Consider the following 22,959-nt stretch of genomic DNA (forward strand, 5'->3'; position numbering starts at 1 on the left):
TTTGCACACCCCGGGACAAGCTCTGTGGGCGTTTAATATGGGTTAATGGATTGCATTAGACCGTGAGCGCCTGGAGGGCGGGGTTTTGTCTTTCTTTTTAGTATCGCCAGCGTCGGGCACACAGTAGGCGTTTAATACTTGTTTAGGGGGCGCCTGCTGTCCCAGTTGAGGGCTCCCCGCTGGAAGCCCCTCGGGATGCGCGCGTCCGCGATATGCGCGCTCCCGGGCCGCTGGAGCCAGCGCGCGTGCCGCCCTCACGGGGTTGGGCGAGCAGAAGCCGCGATCCAGAGCGCTTGAAGCCTGATTGGCTGCTAGGCCTGCGGGGGCGGACCGAAGTGGCATGAGGCGGTTCATGATTGGCAGAGCCGGCGCGAGCGCGGCCCGGCCCGCAGGAGACTCCCGCCTATTTGAAAGACGCGGCTTCGCGCTCCGGGGCTCCCTTCGACTTCCTCTTCAACCCTGGTCCCAGCGGCGTCTGCGACCTCAGGCGGCCCCGGGGCAAGGCGGAGCCAGCTGGCGGGGGCGGGGGACGGGCTGGACACTGCGGCGTCCGTCCTTGGAGACCCGGCCCGGGTTTGAATCCCACCTCTGTGGACCCTCCGGGGCCGCCCTGGCCCACCCGGGATTGGGGGGGGCGGGGTTCCGGCTCCTTCTCTGACAGGAAAACTGAGCCCGGGAGCCGGGCCGGGGCTGCCCGCGGCCCTCTGCGCCCGGAAGCCGAGGCAGCACCGAGGAGGCTGGAAGGGCCGGGTGTGGGGGGGCAGAAGATGCAGCCGAGGAGGGGCTGGCGTGGGTGGGGGGGTGCAAGGGCGGGGCTGCACCAGCCGGAGACCTCCCTAGTGAGGGAACGCCCTCAGCCCATGCAGGCCTGAGAGGTGAAGGCCGGGCCTGCAGCGTCAGAGGCCGCGGTTGAACCCAGGTCTTTGGCGCTGGAGCCAGGGCCGAGGGACGCCCCCTCCCCTGACCTCGTGGGACCCACCGTCTTTGCAGTTGAGAGTTTTAGGTAGAAAAGGTGTTAATTAAGCCCTTGGTTTGTGCGGGGCACTTGGCCACCGTGCAGAAGGTCCTGTTGTTTGTAAAAGAGTGGTCACCTGGTGCAGTGGATGGACTGTTACCGCCAGGAACACCCACCTTTGTGCTGACTCTCGTGGGGAGCTGGACAAATGACTTCTCTAAATGGGCAGTTTCCCTCCTCTTTAAAAAATGTCGGTCATGAGAATTTGGGTGAAAGTCACCAAAAATGAGCGGTCACCAATGTGTTGCAAACAGTCCTGGTGGTGGAGGGTCCCCCGGAGTAGAAAATGGGCGTGATGATGATGGCTTCGGGCCCATAAACTTTCAGGAACTCTTTAAATGACGCTATCATTGATTTTTAAGGTGATGGTTGTGCAGGGCATAACCTCGGGGGCTTAGTAGGCCCTTAATAAAGGTTTATTAAATTGTTTTTGTTTAGTTGGCAAACGTTTTTTTCTGTCTTGTTTTTTTAATCCCAATTTTCTCATGACTTCTAGGCCCAAGAAAATGTCTGGTAACAATAATTGGTTTCAGAGTTCCCAGGGTTCCAAGCTTTGCTCAGATGTTGAAAAAGAACTTGCCAGTTCAACCTTCTTCCACACCAGTGAACCCTCCTCCGGGATATTCTTCATCACAGAATTACAGCATGTCAAATTTAGCTTCTAAGGTGACCCAAGTCACAGGTCTGCTGTTCCTCCCTTTATCCTCCCACCCCCAACGGTCCAGGTCATTGCCCCTTCTCTTAGACTTAGAGGTACCAGAATGATCATCAACAAAACATATTTACTGTCATGTCATAGTAAGCACCACCAAATACCAGTCACATTGTTGCAGCCCTTCTCAATCCTGAATTTTCTATCATAAGGTGGTTCTTGGTGCCTTCAGTCTTTCCCCCTGTTTATTATTTGCTTCTAGGTTTCCAGAAGCCTAAATTCTTCTGCTAGGTCAGACCCTGAGATGGCACAGTCACCAACATGAATCTTTAGCTCCCCATAGACTGGTCTTGCTGTGCCTTGAGCAGCAGCATGGCATTGTAGAAAGAGCCCTAGCTTCAAAGGACCTGGGATATGTTGAGTACTAGATTATTAAATACAAATACATTTGGTTGTAAATCTTTTCTCTTTCACTGTTTGACTTTTCTGTCTTTTATCTAGTAATACCTGATTTTGATCATTGTTGCTTTATGCCATAACTTGAGATTCAACAATGCCTGAACCGTTTCCCAACTTAACTTTTTTCGTTATTTCTTTTGAATATATAGATGTTTTGTTCTTTCATATTAATTTTATTATTTTCTCTAGAAAGTGTAACCTATTAGAATTTTGATATGGCATTAAATGAATAGATTATTTGGGTTGTATTGCTATGACTCACTTATGCACGTGGAGTACCTCTCAATGCATATCTAGTTTTTTATTTCCACAAAATTCCTTTTCTAATTGCATGCTCACTCCTATTACATTTTATTGTTTTTTAAAATGGTGTTTCTCCTTTCAGTTTTTCTTAGTTGTGTGTGTAGGGAGTGTGTGTGGAGAGTGCATTTGAGTGAGCAAGCTCTCTAGAACCTGAGAGACGTGAATTCAAGTCCTCCATCCAGCCCAGAATGGCTGGATGAACCACTTCACATGTTCTTTGGGCTCTTAAGCAGCTTTCTAAGATCCTCGGTTTCAGAGAAGGTGGCAGCCTGCATGAATAGTGGGTATTCCCTATAGCCATGAAATCCGAGACTGAGTCTCTCTTCCTATATATCTCTTCATTCGCACATGCATCACAGAATCATAGAAGGGGGGAGAGTTGAAAAAGATCTCAGTGGCAGTTTAATCCAAGCCATAGAGGAAAGGAATCTTCCCTGTATCATACCTGATACATGAATTGTGCAGCCTCTGCTTAAAGACCTTGAGCATGGAGTTCAAACCATTCTACTATTGGGCAGTTCTCATCATTAGCAGATGTTTCTTGTCATCCAGCCAAAATTTATCTGTGTGTAACTTGCCCCCATTTCCCCTGGTTCTGCCTTGAGCCAAACTGAACAAGTCTGTTCCTTCTTCCTTATAAGTCATTTAAATGGTAGAAGACAGCTTTCATTTCTCCCTTGAGTCTTCTCTTCTCCAGGTTAAACACATCCATTTCCTTCCATCAGTCTTCATGCGATGTAGACTTGGGCTCCTTACTATTCCTGATGCTTTTGACCACTTTCTGACTTGCCAATGTTGCTCTTTAGCTGTGGTGTCCAGAACTGAATATGATTCTCCAGATGAGGTCTGATGATGGCTGAGTACAAAGGGACTCTTACCTCCTTATTCTTGAAAGCTAGTTCCATTAATATGATCTGGGATCTCAGTCCTTTTTCGGCTGCCAACTCACACTACTGACTTATGCTAACCTTGTAGCCAATTAAAACCCCTGGATCTTTTGAGGAATTACCTACTGTCAGTCTCTTGTCTCTCCATTTGCATTTGGGTAGTTGATTTTTTTGTACCCAAGTTTAACTCTTTACCACATTTATTTGTCTTAAATTTCATCTTACTAAATTCAGTCCTCTGCTCTTTCTTGTCACAATTCTTTTTGGATCCTGAGTCAGTGGTTCAATGGGTCAGCTGGCTACTTGAGCATTGTGTCATCTGCAGAACTGATGAGCATATCCAAGTCTTTATCCAAGTCATTGGTAACTATGTCCCTGAGCCATGGCACTCTTGCAGCACTGATCCTGAACCATTAACAGATTCCTTTTGAGGATCCATCCAATCAGTTCTGGGTTTATCTAATTGTGTTATCATGTATTGCACATTTCTACTTTTTTCCACAAGAATATGAGTTATTTTATCAAAAGTTTTCCTAGAATTCTAAGTAAATTATTTCCCTGGCATTCCTTATTTACTCGTTAAGTAATCCTGGCATGTCGTGTTCATTATGAAGCACCGTCTGCACGTCTCTCTTCTGTCTCTGGGAGAAAAACTCTGCAGCTGAAAACATCATTGTAGGTGTTGTCCCTCTTGCCCCTCGCCAGCCTAAGCATGCCCTGCGTGACTTTTACAGGCCTATGCATGTGCCCATATTTGTCCTCTATCTCCTGGCCTGGCTGCCATCTTAAGCACATTTCTTTTAAACATCTAAATGGCTTGGTAAATTTCCCTGTGTCTACATCTCCCTCTTTAGACATGTTCCATTTTTCTCTTCAGTAGAATGGTCTCCTCTTTTTGTCCTTAGAGTTTTCTAATTGAGCATTTCTCCCATTCCTCCTAGACTGATTTCTTTGAGGTAGTCTAGTCTCGTGGGACTCTACCTATCTTTGCTCCCTTTGAAATATATTTCCCAAAGTCTAGGGTTTGAGTCAGATGATAGCCATGTCTTCTCCTTCTCCTTCACAAATATCTTCCCAGAGTTCACATTATTTCTACCCTGGCGACCAGTTAGAGCTAACATAGCAAACAAGCTGACATTTATATAGCCTTATGTGCCAGGCACCATGTTACGTGCCCTACAGTGATCCCGTTTGTTCTTCACAAGAACCCTGGGAAGTAGTATGGTTATTATCCTAATTTTACAGATGGGAAAAATGAGGCAAACAGAGGTTAAAACATGACTTGCCCAGAGTCACACAGTGTTGGAGGCCACATTTGAAGTTAGATCTTTCTGACTCCAGACCCAGAGCTTTACTCACTCTGCCACCTGGCTGTCCACTTACTCCATGTTAGTAAAAATCTTGTCTATAGTAGAGCTTCCTCTTGTTGGTGCCTTCATATTTGGAAGGATGAAATTACTGAGGCATGTAAAGTTATTAGCTGCTCTGTTTTTGACAAAAAGAAAGCTCCAGCAGATGCCTGGATCCTTGAAGTCTCCCTTTCCTACTATATACCGTATCTTTGCCCTGCTTGTGATCTCTCTCCCAAAATCTCCAGCTCTTTGCTCTTTCTGTCTAGGTAAACTCTAGGGTATTTTTCACAAAATTACTTCCATTTGTTCCTCCAATGACCTTCATCTGTCCATTATGATTCAGGTCCTCTGGTCCCTGGATTTCATCACTTGGGTATATTTTCTTAATATACTGCACTTCCCAGGCCTCTCCCCCTTGAACTTCTCTTGTTTCTTTCCACTAAAGTGTATCCAACAATTCTACCCTGGATGTGTGACTTGGGGGTAGTTAGTAAGTAGGAATTGTTAGCTGGCACTGGTTCTTCCATTGGTATGGGTCTGAGACCTCTTTTCAACGTGGCATGCATTTTTGTTCTTGTGCTGGAAGGTTTCACATGATGCACTTCAGGCACCTCCTGGTCCTCAGGATCCATACAACCTATCTGACTCCCTGTGCTGACCTGGTCTGGAAATAGGAATCAGTGTAATTTTTTTTGTTTGAATTTCTTGATCAGGACTCAATCTGCTACATTTTATAGACAGCCTTATTTATTTTCCCAACATAGCTATTGGGTTTGATTCCTGGATATTCAGTTTTTCAGGAATTTTTTTTTCCTTCATTACTAAGAAGATGATGTAAGTGGGGTTCGCAGCCTAGACTTTTGCTTGGGATACTTTCCTGCAAGGTGGCATGGTATGTGCCATGAAGTAGGTTTTCCTACACTCTATGCTTATCTACAGGACCTCTCTCCTAATGGAAGCCTCAGATGTTAGGGCTGAGCAGGGGGACACAGCCCTGGGTGTGCAGGGGCCCCTTCTGAGCCTGTGTGATACTGTAGGCCATTACTGATGAAAGATAACACTATAAGCTCTTTCTGCTGGACTCTGTAGACATGGGAGCAGCCTGTTAGGGAGCTGTTGAATTTGAAGCCCTTATGTGACATGACACTTTCCAGGTCAGTATCATTGGATTGTAAACAATTGTTCCAATGTTGGCATCCCTATATAGTGAGGAAGTTCTGTGTTGGTTCTGTCTAAGAACCAACTCAAATGTTGTCATCTTTAAACCTCTAATGACTAATTTAATGACAAAAGGTTACAACTTTTAATGTCTTTTTCAAATATTGGTGACATGAGGTTTGTCTAATCTCATTAGCTACAATTGGAGTGGTAATGGAGTACACGATTTCTGTTTTCATCCTGGAGCCCAGGGCACAGCTTGTGCTGTGTTTCATATTCATGAAAAGATGCAAATCAGACTAATGATGAAGATCCCCAGCCTGGGCAAGTTTGAGATGCCAGTTTCTGTTGTTTCTGATATTTTCTTCCCAGAAGGGAGGCACCTTCAGCATGCAAAGATCGCAGAGGCAAATAAGGACATCTTTGATTGTCTGCCAAGCATTCAGAATATTGGAATTGTAGCAGTTCGTTGACTGCTTTTGTAATTGAAGGAGATAAGTGTGATTGGAAGATGAGGATTTAAAGGGAAGGACTGAAAGCGTCTTGTCTTACTCTGCCTAATTAAGTCATGGCCTGAATTGTACTTCAGTGACATGTTGACAGACGAATAAATCCTGACTTCTGCCCCACACTGGTGCTTACTGCCCTTTACCTCTCCTCTTGCAGATTAAGGCCATGTGGCTGCAGTAGAATTTGCAGAATCACCCCCCAGCATTGCTGCCATCACCACTGCTGTCCCAATCAGCAGTGATGGGAAGGGAAGTGGCAGTAAGGGGAGGAGCCACAGTTGGAAGGAACCAAAATAGACCAGGAAATAACTTGGCAGGTCTTAGACATTCAGAGGGCTATAATACCACAGGTCTCGTACCCGCTGAGAAATCCTGGTCCACAGGTTTTGAGTAGCTATAGAAGTGATCCAGTCTCATAGAAAAATGTGAAACCATCTTATAATAATTCTGTTTTCCTCATTTTAAACTGAGAGAGGCAAAATTCCTGTTTTTTGAAAGGCTGTAAAGGTTGAAAGAATGTTTGCCTTGACTTGAATGCTCTCTAGCTTAATTGGAAGCGTCTCCATCTTCTGACCTTTTTTGGAACTTCTCTAAGGCCAGTTTTTTTCCTATTTTGGCTTCACTAAGCCTCCTAGAAATAGATGAGCCCCAGATATAATGAAGTATTAGAGTGTGGAATAGGTACTAGAGATTAATTACAGATGTGTAAGGATCAGACTTGTTCCCTGTTCTCAGCTTTATAGAGACAATACCATGTGGAAACACTAGCAGGAAGGTCATTGCTAAATTATGTGGCACCCACTTTAATAGTGGAAGAAATTCAGAAAAAGATGCCCTAAGTTCTAGGAGTACTTAGGGAAGGCTTGGCAGAGAAGGGCAGTTTGGCCTTGAAATGTGACAGCTAAGGTCAAATGTGGAGAGGCTGAGGCTGGAGGATTTCTTGAAGTGTGGAGTTCTTAGCTGCAGTGAGATAATAAGCAGAAGGGCTCCTTGCATGAAATCTGGCCTTAGTATGAGGAGGTCCCAGGTTGCCCGAGGAGGAACATCAGCCCAAATAAGAAGCTGCTGTGCCAATCAGTAGGTTTGGATAGTCAGGGGAGGAAAAGGCATTGTTTGAAAAGGGAGAGTAGTATCAAGGAAGAGCCCTCTTGTAATGTCATGTAAAAGATCTTCCTCTTGAGCTGATTGTGTAGTTGGAAGTGGTAAAAAAAAATCAAGTTAGGGTGAGAAGGAACCAGGTGCCGAAAGCTCTCTAGTAGAATGTGGTCTCCTAGACAGTGAGACCTTGTCATTTGGGGTTTTATGGTCCCAACTCTTGTACTGTCAAAGGGCCACCATGCTGGAATTTTGTTCTGGCTTAATAAACAAAATCCTATATCTAGCACAGTGACTCGTGTGTAGGGTTGCACAGATTATACACATTGACTTTGCAGAGGAGTGTGTGTGTGTGTGTGTGTGTGTGTGTTTGTGTGATGTGTGAGCACTAAGAGTTGGAGAATGTGCAGGAAGTTGGTTTTTGATGGATTACAAGTCTGGTGCCAAGAGGGAGAAGTGAAGCAAATACTAAAGGATTGGAAAGATGAAAGTAGGGAAAATGGAAGCAGTGTGCAAAAATAATGTTTAAGTAGTTTGTTAGTGGAAGGAAGGGTGGCCTACCAGGGCCAAGGAAAAGGCTTTTCAAGGTGGAGGAGTATGTGTATGGTTTTTTTTTTTTAATTCTGTATTTACCTTTTCTTGGGGGGGGGGTGTTTTTTAAAAATTTGTTTTTGGTTTTCATTATTCATTTCCATAAGATTTTGAGTTTCAGATTTTCTCCCCTTCCCCAAGACAGCATGCAATCTGATATAGGCTCTACTTATATATTTATATCAAACATATTTTCACATTTGTCATGTTGTAAAGAAGAATTAGAACTAATGGGAGGAGCCACAAGAAAGAAGAAACAAAACAGAAGGAAAGGAGAGCTCATAGTCTGCCTTGATCTGCATTCAGACTCTAATTCTTTCTCTGGATATGGATGGTTTTCTCCATCATGAGCCTTTTGGAGTTGTCTTAGATACTTGCATTGCTGAAAAGAGCCACACCTGTCAGTCACTGCACATTGTGGCTGTTACTGTGTACAATGTTTTCCTGGTTCTGCGCCCCTCACTCACCATCAGTTCATATAAGTCTTTCCAGGACTCTCTGAAGTCTGCCTGTTCATCATTTTTTATAGCACAATAATATTCCATTACATTCATATACCACAGCTTGTTAAACCATTCCTCAATTGACGGACAATTGCCTGTGTATATTTTAAGGGAGAGGAGATGCCTAACTCTGTCTCTTCCAGCAGAATACTGGATTTGGCAACAACAAGACCTGCTTTTAGATCTTGCCTCAGACACTTATCATAGGTGACCTTGGGCAAGTCACTTCTGCCATGATTTCCCTTATCTGTTAAATAGGAAAACTAATAGCTACCTCCTAGAGTAGCTGGGAGGCTCAAATGTAGAAATGTATATTAAATAAAACTCTTTGCAAACCTTAAAGCCCTCCAGAATGTGGGTTTTTTGCTATGATTATTAGTAGCAATGATGATGCTTATCATCTGTTGTTACCTCAGTGCTGCCTTTTAGATTGGTAAAGTCACAAAAGCCAGGCTTACACAACTCACTGTCATCCCATCTTTTTTGCCAGTTTATTTCACACATTTTAAATGTGTATCAGCAGTAGGAAATCTGAAGTAATGCATTCAAAATCATGGATCTTTAAAGTATTTGATGTAAATGAGAAAGGGAAAAAATGAGCTTCTCTTGTTGACATGTCCTTTTTCAGCTGGACAGCATGAGGTTGTAGCAGTGGGCATGGGTGAACACAATTACAGCCATAGTATCAAGCTGGATGGACGTGTGCTTCATGACACCCACGCTGTGGTTACTGGAAGGCGCTCCCTGCGCAGGTGGGGCCACCAGGAGGGAGCAAGCTTTGGCATCAGGGCTGTTGGTGGGACTGGCCCCTCGTGGGACTGGCCCCTTGAAGGCGGGTGCTCATTGTGGCTAGTGAAACTTGCTGGGCTCCTGTGGGACTGGGATGTTATGGGTTGAGTTAGGTTGACTTTCTCACCTCAGTTTGCCTTCCCTAAGACTGCGATGGTGGCAGGGCATCATCCTGGCTCCTACAGCTCGGGGCTCCTCAGGAGCCTGTGAAGGTTTGCTGCTGCCAAGCACCATCTTTGCAGCCTTGTCTCCTAAAATAGTGTTCTTAGCATAGTCACTTAAAACAACTAATCAGAGAAGATTTTGAGACAATACATATATGTAGCAGCTTCGTTGTGTTCAATGTATTTGCTGAGTTACATTCAAAGAAATCTTCCATATTGCCCAATGGACCAGTAGAGAAAGATACGGTTGCAAATTTCTCAAAAGTTCCTGGTAATACTTGAATTTTGTGTATTGCTATATATAAGGTCTCTGGAGGTTAACCCTTTTAATATATCACTTCAGAGTTTTCTCTTTAGGTGAATTGCCAAAATATGTTCATTTGATTCCCCTTTGACCTCAATGGGACAGAAATCAAAGATTGTGATAATTTTGAGGAGAAAGGAAAGAGACTATAGATAAAGTCTCTGGAGGTTTACCCTTTTCATATATCACTTCAGAGTTGTCTCTTCGATGAATCTCCAAAATGTGTTCATTTTGTTCCCCAATGACTTCAGTGGGAGAGAAAATAAGATTGCAACAAAATCGAGAAAAAAAGTCAAGAGACTAAAACAAATTATGTAGTTGAAGAGAGTAGAGCTAGATAATGCTATTTATGCAGCAGCATCATTTTATTTGATGTATTTGCTGAGTTACATTCAAAGAAATCTTCTGTATTGGCCAATATACCAATAGAGAAAGATATAGTTGCAGATTTCTCCAAAGCTACAGGTAATCCTTGAATTCTGTGCATTGCTACAGGTAGGTTATCTGGAGGTTTACTTCAGAGATTTCTCCTTAGGTGAATTGCCAAAAGGTGTTCATTTGATTCCACACTGACTTCAATGGTACAGAAACCAAAGATTGCGATAACTTTGAGGAAGAACCAAAGGGAATCAAACTCATGATGTGTAAGAAGAGAACACAGACCATGCTATATACGTAGCAGCTTCTTCGCATTCAATGTATTTGTAGAGTTACATTCAAAGAAATCTTCAATATTGCCCAATGGACCAATAGAGAAAGATATGGTTGCAAATTTCTCCATAGTTACTGGTAATGCTTGCGGCTTGTGCACTGCTATAAATAACATCTCTGGAGCTTTACCCTTTTAATATATCACTTCAGAGTTTTCTCTTTAGGGGAATTGCCAAAATGTGTTCATTTGATTTCCCCATTGAATTCAATGGGACAGAAATCAAAGACTGCGGAAAAGGTCGAGGAGAAAACAAAGCACCTCAAACTAATGGTGTGTATGAAGAGAATAGAGTTAGATAATGCTATATATGTAGCAACTTCTTTATATTCAATGTATTTGTTGAGTTACATTCAGAGAAATCTTCCGTATTGCCAGTTGACCAATAGGGAAAGAAAGGGTTGCAAATTCCTCCTAAGTTACTGGTAATACTTGAGTTTTCTATATTGCAATAGATAAGGTCTCTGGAAGTTTACCCTTTTAATATATCATTTCAGAGTTTTCTCTTTAGGTGAATTGCCAAAATACAACTCCAAATTCCCATTCCAAATTCAAAATGCAAACTCCTATTCCAAATTCCAATTCCTAATTCCAATTCGATAATTCCAAATTCCAACTCCAAATTCTAAATACCATTTCCATATTCCAGTTCCAAATTTCCACTTTTAAATTCAAATTCCAATTCTAATTGACACATTCCTAAACCCAATTCCAACATCCAACTCCAAATTCCAATTCCAAATTCAAATCCCAAATAACAATTACAAATTACAAATTCCCATTCAGAATTACAAATCCAAATAGCAAATTACAGTTCCAAATTCCAATTCAAAATTCTGACTCCAAATTCCAGTTCCAAATTTCAATACCAAATTTCCACTTTTAAATCCCAATTCAAATTTCAAATTCAAATTCTGACACATTCCTAAACCCAATTCCAAAATCCAACTCCAAATTCTAATTCCAAATTTCCATTCAAAATTCCAACTCCAAATTGCAATTCAAAATAACAATTCCAGGAGGAGGAGCCAAGATGGCGAAGTAGAAAGACACACATATGCTAGCTCCAAACCCACAGCCCATAAAATATCTGTAAAGAAGAACTCCCAACATATTCTGGAGCAGCAGAAGCCACAGAACAACGGAGCAGCCGAGATTTCCGTTCCAGAGAGACCTGAAAACCTGACGCGAAAGGTCTGTCTCGCCCCGGACCAGAGCCCAGCCCTGCCTTGGCCGTGCAGCACAGAGAGGAGCAGATCCCAGCAGGCTTCAGGGATAGAATCTCCAGCGGCCACACAGTTCTCTCTACCTACAGGTGACAAGGGTCGGTGAGAGGGTCTCTTTGGCTGGTCGAGAGGGGAGTGGGGTGTCCCCATAACTCAGGCCCCCTCAGGAGGCAGCAGCAGGGGCGGCAGCAGACAGGGGCTCCCCAAGCAGCCAGGAGCTTGGATCCATTGTTGAAGGTCTCCACATAAACCCCCTGAGGGAACTGAGCCCTGTGAGGCGGCCCTGCCCCAACCTGAGCACCTGAACTTAATCTCACACTGAATAGCAGCCCTGCCCCCGCCCAAAGCCCTGAGGCTGGGAAGCAGCATTTGAATCTCAGACCCCAAGTACTGGTTGGGCAGATCTGGAGGCATGGTGAGTGTGGAAAGAAAACTCAGAAGTCAAGTCACTGGCTGGGAAAATGCCCAGAAAAGGGAAAAAAACAAAACAAAACAAAAAACCAAAATAACAATTCCAACTTCCAAATTCCAATTCCAAATTTTCATTTCTAAATCCAAAATCCAACTCCAAATTCCAATCCCAAATAACAATTCTAAATTCCCATTAAAAATTCCAACTCCAAATTCCAGATTTGAAATCCAAATTCCAATTCCAAATAGCAATTTCAGCTTCCAGATTCCATCTCCAAATAAAAAATTCCAGTTCAAATTAGAAATCCAAATTCCAATTCAAACTTCCACTTTGAAATTCCAATTCCAAATTCCAACTCCAAATTCTATCCCAAATTCCAATTCCAACTCACATTCTTAAACTGGATTTAAGAATGTGAGTTGGAATTGTTATTTGGAGGTGGAATTTTGAATTTGGAGCTGGAATTTCAAATGGAAATTTAGAATTTCAAATTTTAATTGGAATTTCTATTTGGAATTGGAATTTGGAGTTAAGAGTGGAAATTTGCTATTCTAATTTGGAATTTGGAGTTGGAATTTCACATTAGAATATGGAATTGGAATTTGGAATTGGAAGTTGGATTTCAAGCTGGAATTTGGAATTGGAATTTGAAAGTTGGAATTTGTATTTGGAATTTGGAGTTAAAAGGGGAAGTTTGCAATTGTAATTTGGAATTGTAATTTGGATTTGGAATTAGAATATGGAACTGGAAATTGGAATTGGAAGTTGGATTTTGAACTTGTAATTTAGAGCTGGAATTTGGAATTATATTTTGAAATTTGGAGCTGGAATTTGGAATTTGGACTTGAAATTAGAAATTGAAATTTATAATTGGAATTTTGATTGTAGCTAGAATTGGAATTTGCTAGTTCGATTTGGAATTTGGAAGTTGGAATTTCAAATAGGAATTCAGAATTTCAATTTTTCATTGGAATTTGTATTTGGAATTTGGTGCTAGAATTTGGAAGTGGAATTTGGTATTGTAATTTGGAATTTCAAGTTGGATTTTGGAATTGGATTTTGGAATATGTTTGTTAGAATATGAATTTAGAAGTGGAATTTGGAATTAAAAGTGCATTCGGAATTGGAAGTTGTAATTGGAATTTGGAAATTGAAGTTGGAATTGGAATTTGGAGTTGGAATTTGGAATTGGAATCCAGAATTGGAATTTACGATTTAGAGTTGGAATTTGAAATTGAAATTTTGAAGTGGAATTTGGAATTGGAATTTGGATTTTGGAGTTGGAATTAGAAACTGGAATTCGTAATTTGAATTTGCAATTGTTAGCTGGAATTGCAATTTGGAGTTGTAATTTGCTATTTAGAGTTGGAATTTGGAACGAATTTGGAATTGGAATTTGGAGTTGGAATTTGGAAGTGCTATTTGGAATTGAAGTTTGGAAACTGGGGTTGGATTTTGGAATTGGATTTAGGAATGTATCAGGTAGAATTGTAATTTGGAAATGGAATTTGGAGTTTGATTTAGGAAGGTGTACCTTGGAATTGGAATTTGGAATTAAAAGTGGAAATTTGCAACTGCAGTTTGGGATTGGGATTTAGAATTTGGAATTGGAATTGGAATATGGAATTTGAAATTAATTTTGGAATTTGGAGTTGGAATTTCAAATTAGAATTTGGAATTGGGAATTTGAATTTGTAATTTGGAAGTTGGAATTGATATTTGGAATTTGGAATTGGGATTTGGAATAGAAATTGGAATTTGAAGTTGGAATTTGTAATTTGGAGTTGGATTTTGGAATAGGAATTTGTAATTTCGAGTTGGATTTTGGAATTGAATTTAAGAATGTTTCAGTTACAATTAGCATTTTTAATTGGAATTTGCAAATGAAATTTGAAGTTGGAATTTGAATTGGTATTTGGAATTTGGAATTGGAATTTGGAAGGTGGAGTTGTTATTTGGTATTGGAATTTGGATTTGGATTTTGGAAGTTGGAATTGCTGTTTGGAATTGGAATTTGGAGTTGGAATTAGAATTTGGAATTTGAAGTTGGAATTTGTAATTTGGAGGTGAACTTGGAATTGCAATTTGGAGTTCGATTTTGGAATTGGATTTAGGAATGTTTCAGTTCCGAATTCCAAATCCAACCTGAATTCAAAATTCCAATTCCAAATACCAATTCCAAATTTCTAATTTTAATTCCAAATTCCAATTCTAACTGACATTCCTAAATTGAATTCCAAATTCCAACTACAAATTCCAATTCTATATAGCAGTTCTAATTTTCCAATTCCAAATTCCAACTCTAAATTCCAAATTCCAATTCCAAAATCCAACTCCCAATTACAAATTCCAAATAACAATTGCACCTTCCAAATTCCAATTCCAAATTCCAACTCCAAATTACAATTCTGAATTCCAAACTTGAAATCCAAATTCCAATTCCAAGTTCACCTTCAAATTCCACTTCTAACTTACACATTCCTAAATCCAATTCCAAAATCCAATGCAAAATTCCAATTCCAAATAGCAGTTCCAACTTTAATATTCCAACTCCAAATTCCAATTCCAAGTTCCAACACCAAATTCCAAATACAAATTCCATTTCCAAATTGAAATTTCAAATTCCCATTCAAAATTTCAACTCCCAATTCCAAATTTCTACTTTTAACTCCAAATTCCACTTCCAAATTCCTATTCTGACTGACACATTCCTAAATCCAATTCCAAAATCCAAATTCCAATTCCAAATAACAATTCCAAATTTCAAATATCAATTTCAAATTCCAATTACAAATCCAACTCCAAATTCCATTTCTGAATTACAAATTCAAAATCCATATTCCAGTTCCAAGTTCCAACTCCAATTTCCTGTTCCAAATTCCATCTCTAAATAGCTCATTCCAAATTCCAAATCCAGCTAGCGATTTCCAATTCCAGTTGCAAATTCCAATTCCAAATTCTACGTTGAAATTGCAATTTCCGATTTCAAATTCCAGTTTGAACTGAGATTCCTAAATGCAAATCTAAACTCCAAATCCAAATTTCAAATTGCAATTCCAAATAGCACTTCCAACTTAAAATTCCAACTCCAAATTCCAATGACAAATTTCCACTTTTAACTCCAAACTCCACTTCCAAATTCCTATTCGAACTGACTCATTCTTAAATCTAACTCCAAATTCAAACTCCAAATAACAATACCAACTTCCATATTCCAATTGTAAATTCCAATTCCAAATTCTAACTCCAAATTCCACATACAAATTCCAATTCAAAATTCTAATTCAAAATTCTAACTCAGATACTAACTTGCAATTCCAAATTCCAATTACAAATATTAATTCTAACTGAAACATTCCTACACCCAATTGCAAAATCCAACTTGAAATTCCAGTTCCAAGTATCAGTTGCAGCTTCCAAATTCCAATTCAAAATTCCAAATCCAAATTCCAAATTTAAATTCCAATCCCAAATTTAAAATTCCTGTTCCAAATTCCAAATTTCCAATTTTAACTCCAAATTCCAATTTGTACTGACATTCCTAAATCGAATTCCAATTCCAAATTCAACACCAAATTCCAATTCGAAATTCCAACTCAAAATTCCAATGCTGAATTTCAAACTCGAACTCCAAATTCCAAATCCAATTACAAATGCTAATTCTCACTGAAACATTCAAAAATCCCATTCCAAAATCCAACTCCAAATTCCAATTGGAAATTCTAATTTCAAATCAAAATTCCAACTCCAGATTCCAATTCTGAATTCCATATTCCAACTCCAAATTACCAAATCCAATTACAAGTTTCCACTTTTAACTCCAAATTCCAATTCCAAATAAGAATTCCAATCTCAGAATTCCAATTTCAATTTCCAATTCAAATTGCAATTCCAAATTCTAATTCCCAATTCAAATTCCAAATTTCCACCTTTAATTCCAAATTCCAATTGTAACTGACACATTCCTAAATCCAATTCCAAAATCTAACTCCAAATTCCAATTCCAAAGTTTAATTCCAAATTCCATTTTCCAGTTGGAAATTTTAATTCTAACTGACATTCTCAAATTGAATTTCAAAATCAAACCCAAAATTCATATTATCAATTCCAAATAACAATTCCAGTTTCCAATTTCCAATTCCAAATACTAAGTCTAACTGACATTCCTAAATCCAGTTCCAAATTCCTATTTGAAATTCCAACTCCAGATTCCAAATTTCAATGCGAAATTCCATTACCTAATGCCAAATTAGAAATCCAAATTCCACTTCCAACTTCCAATTCCCAATTCCAATTTCAAATTCCAACCCCAAATTCAAAATTCCAATTCCAAATTTTGACTTTTGACTCCAAATTCCAATTCTAACACATATTCCTAAATCCAGCTCCAAAGTCCAACTTCCAAATACAAATTTCAATTCCATAATCGAATTCAAATTTCAAATTCCATTTCCAAATACAAATTCTAACTGAAACATTCTGAAATCCAACTCCAAATTGCAAATTCCAATTCCAACTCCAAATTTGAATTCCAAATTTCAATTCTGAATTCCAATTATAAATAATAATTCTAACTGAAACATTCTTAAATCCCATTCCAAAATTCAACTCGAAATTTCAATTGCAAATTCCAATTTCAAATTAACATTCTAACTCCAAATTCAAAATCTGAATTCCAGATTCGAAACTGAACTTCCAATTCCATATTCCAATTCCAAATGCCAACTCCAAATTCTGAATTCCAAATTTGAAAATTAAATTGCACTTCCAAATTCCAGCTCCAAATTGTTATTCCAAATTCCAATTACAAATAATTCCAAGTTTGAAATTCCAATTTCAGTTTGCAATTCCAAATTCCATTTTCAAATTTTTGCCTTTAACTCCAATTTACATTTCCAAATTCCAGTTGTAATGGACACATTACTAAATCCAATTCCAAAATCTAACTCCAAATTCTCAATTCCAAATAACGATTCCAAATTCCTATTTCCTGTTCCAAATTCCAATTCTGACACATTCCTAAATTCAGTTTGAAAATTAAATCCCAAATTCGTATTAGCAATTCCAGATAGCACTTCCAGCTTCCAGATTCCAGCACAACATTCCAATTTCAAATTCCAACTACAAATAACAATTCCATTTTCCAGTTTACAATGCCAAACTTCAATTCCAAAATCCAAATCCAAATTCCAATTACACATAACAATTACACATACTAATTCTAACTGAAATATTCCTAAATCCAATTCCAAAATCCAACTCCAAATTAGAAATTCCAAATAACAACTGCACCTTCCAAATTCTAATTCCAAATTCCGACTCCAAATTTCAATTCTAAATTCCAGATTTCCTCTTTTAACTCCAAATTTCTATTCTGACACATTCCTAAATCCAACTCTGAATTCCAACTCCAGATTCCAATTCTAAATTTCACTTCCAAATAACAATTCCAACATCCAAATTCCAATTCTAAATTCAAATTCCACATTCCAACTCCAATTTCAAATTCCAATTCCGTATAACAATTTCAACTTCCGAATTCCAATTCCAAATTCTTACTCCAAATTCCAATTTCCAATTCCAAATTCGAAATAGAAATTTCCATTCCAATTCCAAATACCAACTCCAAATTCCAAATCCAAATTCCAGTTACAAATTCCATTTCCAAATACTAATTCTGACTGGAACATTCCTAAATCCAATTCCAAAATTCAACTCTAAGTTTTAAATTCCAATAACAACTCCAGATTCCAATTCCAAATTTCAATTCTGAATTCCAAATTTGAAAACCAAATTCCAATTCCATATTCCACTTCCAAATGCCAATTCCAAATTCCAGTTACAAATTACAGCATCCAATTATAAATTTCCACTTTTAACTCCAAATTCCAATTCCAAATAAAAATTCCAACTTTGAAATTTCAATTTCAATTTCCAATTCAAATTGTAATTCCAATTCCAAATTTCCACCTTTAACTCCAATTTATAATTCCAAATTTCAGTTGTAACTGACACATTCCTAAATCGAATTCCAAAATCTAACTCCAAATTCCACATACCAATTCCAAATTCCCATTTCCAATTCCAAATTCCAAATTCCATTTCTGACATATTCCTAAATCAAATTCCATATCAAACCCCAAATTCCTATTTAGCAATTCCAAATAGCACTTTCAACTTCCAGATTCCAGCATGAAATTCCAATTTCAAATTCCAAATAACTGTTTCCTTAACTGTGAAATGAGAATAATAATAGCATTTTTTAAATGCATAGAAGAGAACAGAAGGAGGTTCAGAAAAGAACTAGAAACAGAAACGGTGCCTTCGATCGCTTGGTAAACAACTGGGGAATAACTGAACAAATTGGATATATAAATGTAATAGAATATTTTTGCCTCATAAAGATGTCAAAAGAGAAGCTCTCAGCCCAGGCAGTATGAATTGCCATAGAATAAAGTAAGCAGAGCCAGGAAGACATTTTATACAACGTTAACAACACTGAGAAAAAAACAACTTTGAAAGTCTCAAGAACTTTGATCAAAGCAACATTGATTGTTGTCCTTAGTTCTCAAAGAGGGCCAAATGACACCACTCCGTTAGCATCAAGTCACAGTGCCCAACACAGTCCAATTGTGACTGACCAGACCAGTACGAACTCAGGATGCTCTACCTACAGGTTGGGCACAAATAGTCCATGTGATTTCTCCAGAGGGCCTGTGTGAAACCTCTTACCTCTTAACAATGATAGACACAAGATACAAAAATACACATTTTTGGTCAAGGCCACTTTGTATATATTCTTTTTGCTTTGATTAGACTAATTTGTTATTGAAAGGATTTTTTTTTTCTTTTGGTCTTTCTGTTGTTTTTTAATTGAGGGTGCGGGGGGATGGTTAGCAATAGTGGTGTAAAAAAAAAAAAGAGGTCACTGAAATATATTTTTAAATGCACCAAAGAAAACAGAAGGAAATTCAAGAGCAGGAAGCATAGTTTTAAGTCACATATAGAATTTATTATATACATTCTTTAAAAAGCAACTGGTATGAAATGGAGATTAATGGTTTCATACAGAATCTTCATATAGAATGTTCTTTTGTGTGTATGGAAATGATCTTTTTTTTTGGCATTTAGATTCAAAAGTTTTTAAATCTTCACTTGACTCAGCCTCTTCAAACTATCACTTCCTCCCTTTCATGAACTCCTACAAAAAGGCATCATCTCCCTTTCACTTCTCAATCCCTTATGATATATTGGCTTTTAACCCTACCAGAAGACTGAAATTCCTCTCTTCAAGGTCACCAACAAACAAAATTGTGTGGCCTTTTCTTAGTCTTCAACCTTATATACTTCTTTGTATAATTTGACATTGCAAATGACCCACACTTTCTGTATACTCTCTCCTCCCTCTGGTTTCATGACACTGTTCTTTGCTGCTTCTCCTTCTACCTGTCCAACCACTCCTCAGTTCTCCTTTGCTGGATCATTTTCTAGGTCTCATCCTTTAATTATGACTAATTCTCAGGCTCTATTCTGATTCCTTTTTTTTTTCTTCAGCAATCTCATCAGTCTGCATGGGTTCAGTTTTCATCTTTGTGCAAAGGATTCTCAAATCTACATATCTAGCCCTAATCTCTAGAGCTTCGTTCCAATTTGATTGGCTGACTGACTGTTCCATAGTCATCTTAAATCCAGAATATCCTAAATGGAACTGATAACCTGTTTCCCTTTCCCATTCTCTCAACTAACCCATCCTTCACACTTCTCTATTTCTATTGAGGGTACCAAAGTCCTTTCAGTCATTTGGTTTTATAACTTGTTATCCTCAACTCCTTCTCCCTTCTCCCATATCCAGTCAGTTGCCAGGTCTTCTCAATTTTACCTCTACGACATCTGCCCTTTATTCTCTGAGCACATAGTTGCTATTCTTAGTCCAGCCCTCATCACTTGTCTTTTGGACTATTAAAATATTTTAGACTTCTACTTGTCCTGTTTCCAATCTCTTCTTTCTCCAGTCTACCACTCATACAGCCATACATACCATATAACTTCCCTCCTCAAAAGTCTGTGATGGCTCCATAATGCCTCTAAGATAAGATATAAATTTCTTAACTTGATATTGAAAGTCCAACATACCTTTCTAGAATTATTCCACATTACTCCACTTTATGGATTCTTTATTATAACCCAGGGTGGGGGACCCATGTGACTTTTTAGGTCCTTGAGTACAATCTTTTGACTGAGTCCAAATTTTATAGAAATCCTTTTATCAAGGGGATTTCTTCTGTGAAGTGTGAATTCAGTGAACAAGCTGCAGGAGCTCTAACCTAATTGTTTCAATTAGCCTCTGTGTCTTTTCACAAGCTATCCCTTGTGCATTGCCTATACAGGCATGGGCCTGCAGTGTACTCCCCCTTCAACTCAGCCTCCTAAAATCCTTATATTCTTCTAACATTCTTCTCACTGCTACTTTGTATAGTAAGCCTTTACTGATTCTTATTGTTAGCACATTCTATACAAATTATCACATATGAGCTTATTCAGGGGCCACATGTGGCCCTCTAGTTCCTCAAGTGTGACCAGCTGAACTCAAATTTCACAGAACAGATCCCCTTAATAAAAGGATTTGTTCTGTAAAACTTGGACTCAGTCAAAAGGTTGCACTCAAGGACATAGAAGGCCTCAGGTTCTCCATCCCTGATCTTATCCATGTAAATGTTGTATTTCCCCAGTGGATGGGTGGGGTCATTTTTTGTTTCGCCTTTGTAGTGGCTTTCATCCATGAGTGAATGAATTGTTCAAGTCACTCAACTATACTTCCTCTCTATTGCTTAAGTTACTAGACACTATGAACATTCTAAATTGGTACTGGTTGCTTGAAATCCATGGAGTGACTTAAACAGGAATGGTGTGACAGAGTAAAGAAGGAAAGAAACACAAACTATTTTGTGGCTGCCTTAAAAACTTTTAGTAAGTTAGAAATGAATTTAAAATATAGTCTGTACTTGGCTTCTGCTTTTAAGGTGCTTGTATGTGGAGTGAGTATAAAAAGACAGGTTAGTTATGAACCTATGGTAAATCTGACAGAAGATGACATTTTAAAAAGTAACTACATAGCACGGGCATATTCTGTATAAAAACAAAACGAAATGAGGGTCATAAGACATTAAGACTATTTCATAGTTGTATATGGAGGGGGTTAATTTATTTTTTAATTTAGTTCACTTCACTGTTTAACTTCAACCTTGTTTTACCTGTTTTCTTTTAATTGCCAACTTTCTCATGTTTCAAGAGAGAAGGAACAGAAGGTAGGTACCAACAGCTGCTGGGTAAACAAATGTCAGAACAGCATATAGCAAGTTTCTTAGTTGTGCCCCACTAAGAGAAAAAACAGACCACAGCAAAGGAACAAAGGATGCCATGTTTTTTCAGGGTTCTTCAACAGGTATAGGCTGCATCAAGTTAGCCTTCTATTGAGTGACTGTTTAGCTTATATTCTGATTCTAACTATAAAAAAACCAGCTATTCTGAATAAAATAGACAAAGTTAATGGAAGCCCATGATTACAGCTTTCACATTTCCCTATTGCAAAAGAAGGAGGTGGTGGTCAAATAAAGTTACATAATAAGGCATTTCTGTTTTCTCAATTTCTACTGATTCCAGAAAGAAGAGACTGATAATACTTGTCAGATCTGGGTGTAATCCTCCTGTCCTACACATAAACACATAAAATTAGCAAACCTTCACCTGAGCGGTAGCAAGGACCATATTTTAGCCTAGAATGTTACCAAAATAGCATAATAAAATATATATTATGTAAGATTAATTAGAATAGATATTGCATTATAAAAGAATTCATTTAGTAAAATAATTTTATATGGAACAATTAAACAGAGTACTTCCAGAGGACAATATCATTCCATTTACAATATTTAATTTATACAGTCTTCCTTACATAGGAAAGTATATGTGTATCAGTCAATAAATTTAAAGTTTTTATTAAGCACCTACCACGCATTAGTCTCTATGTGTTGGAGACAGAAAGACAAAAATCAAACCTGTTGAGAGAGACACATTCTTAAATAAGTAAATACATGTAAACAGAGAATAATTTGGGGGAGTGGATTCTGCGGCAATTAGGAGAGCTCAGAAGAGGTTTCATATAGGAGACGCGTGCTAAACTTTGAGGAGAGTAAGGATCCTAAGAAGCAGAGACAAGGAGGGAGTACGTTCCAAGAATGGGCTATGGGGAACAGGGAGGTGGACTGTATAAAGGCACAGAAAGAGGAGTTAGAGCTTTGTGTCTGAAGAACAGTAAGAAGATCAATTGAACTGGACCACAGATACAACATATTTCTTTTATTTGGGGAATTTCTAATTTTTTCAGGACTCAATTTCCTGACAAGTAATAAGAAATCATTTCTGGGCCCAAAGGACTGGGTCAGTGTCCATGCTCCCTTCTCTCTAAGGGACCCCGGCCTTGGATATAAGCACATAATCTGGATTAGGTTCAGTTTCAGGGAGCCACACCTCTAGTACAAGCAGTTGGACTTCCTTTTCTCACACTTTTGAGCTCATTAAGCCCTCATCCATATGCTTCAAAGATAAATCATTTATAGTTTAGGTTTTTGCTCATGTCCAGTCTCCCCCAAAAGATGAGAGATTAGGGAGGTATTCAATGTACAATATGAATTGGATATGGTAGAGATATTTTCCTACATAAACACACATACATATACAAAGCTAAAAGACACAGACTCACAGGACACATAGGTAGAAGTACTTAAAACAGGATTCAGTAACAATGTATAATTACTTACAATCTCTCTAGATG

The sequence above is a fragment of the Notamacropus eugenii genome, chromosome 4 (assembly GCF_028372415.1).
Source record: "Notamacropus eugenii isolate mMacEug1 chromosome 4, mMacEug1.pri_v2, whole genome shotgun sequence".
Lineage (NCBI taxonomy): Eukaryota > Metazoa > Chordata > Mammalia > Diprotodontia > Macropodidae > Notamacropus > Notamacropus eugenii.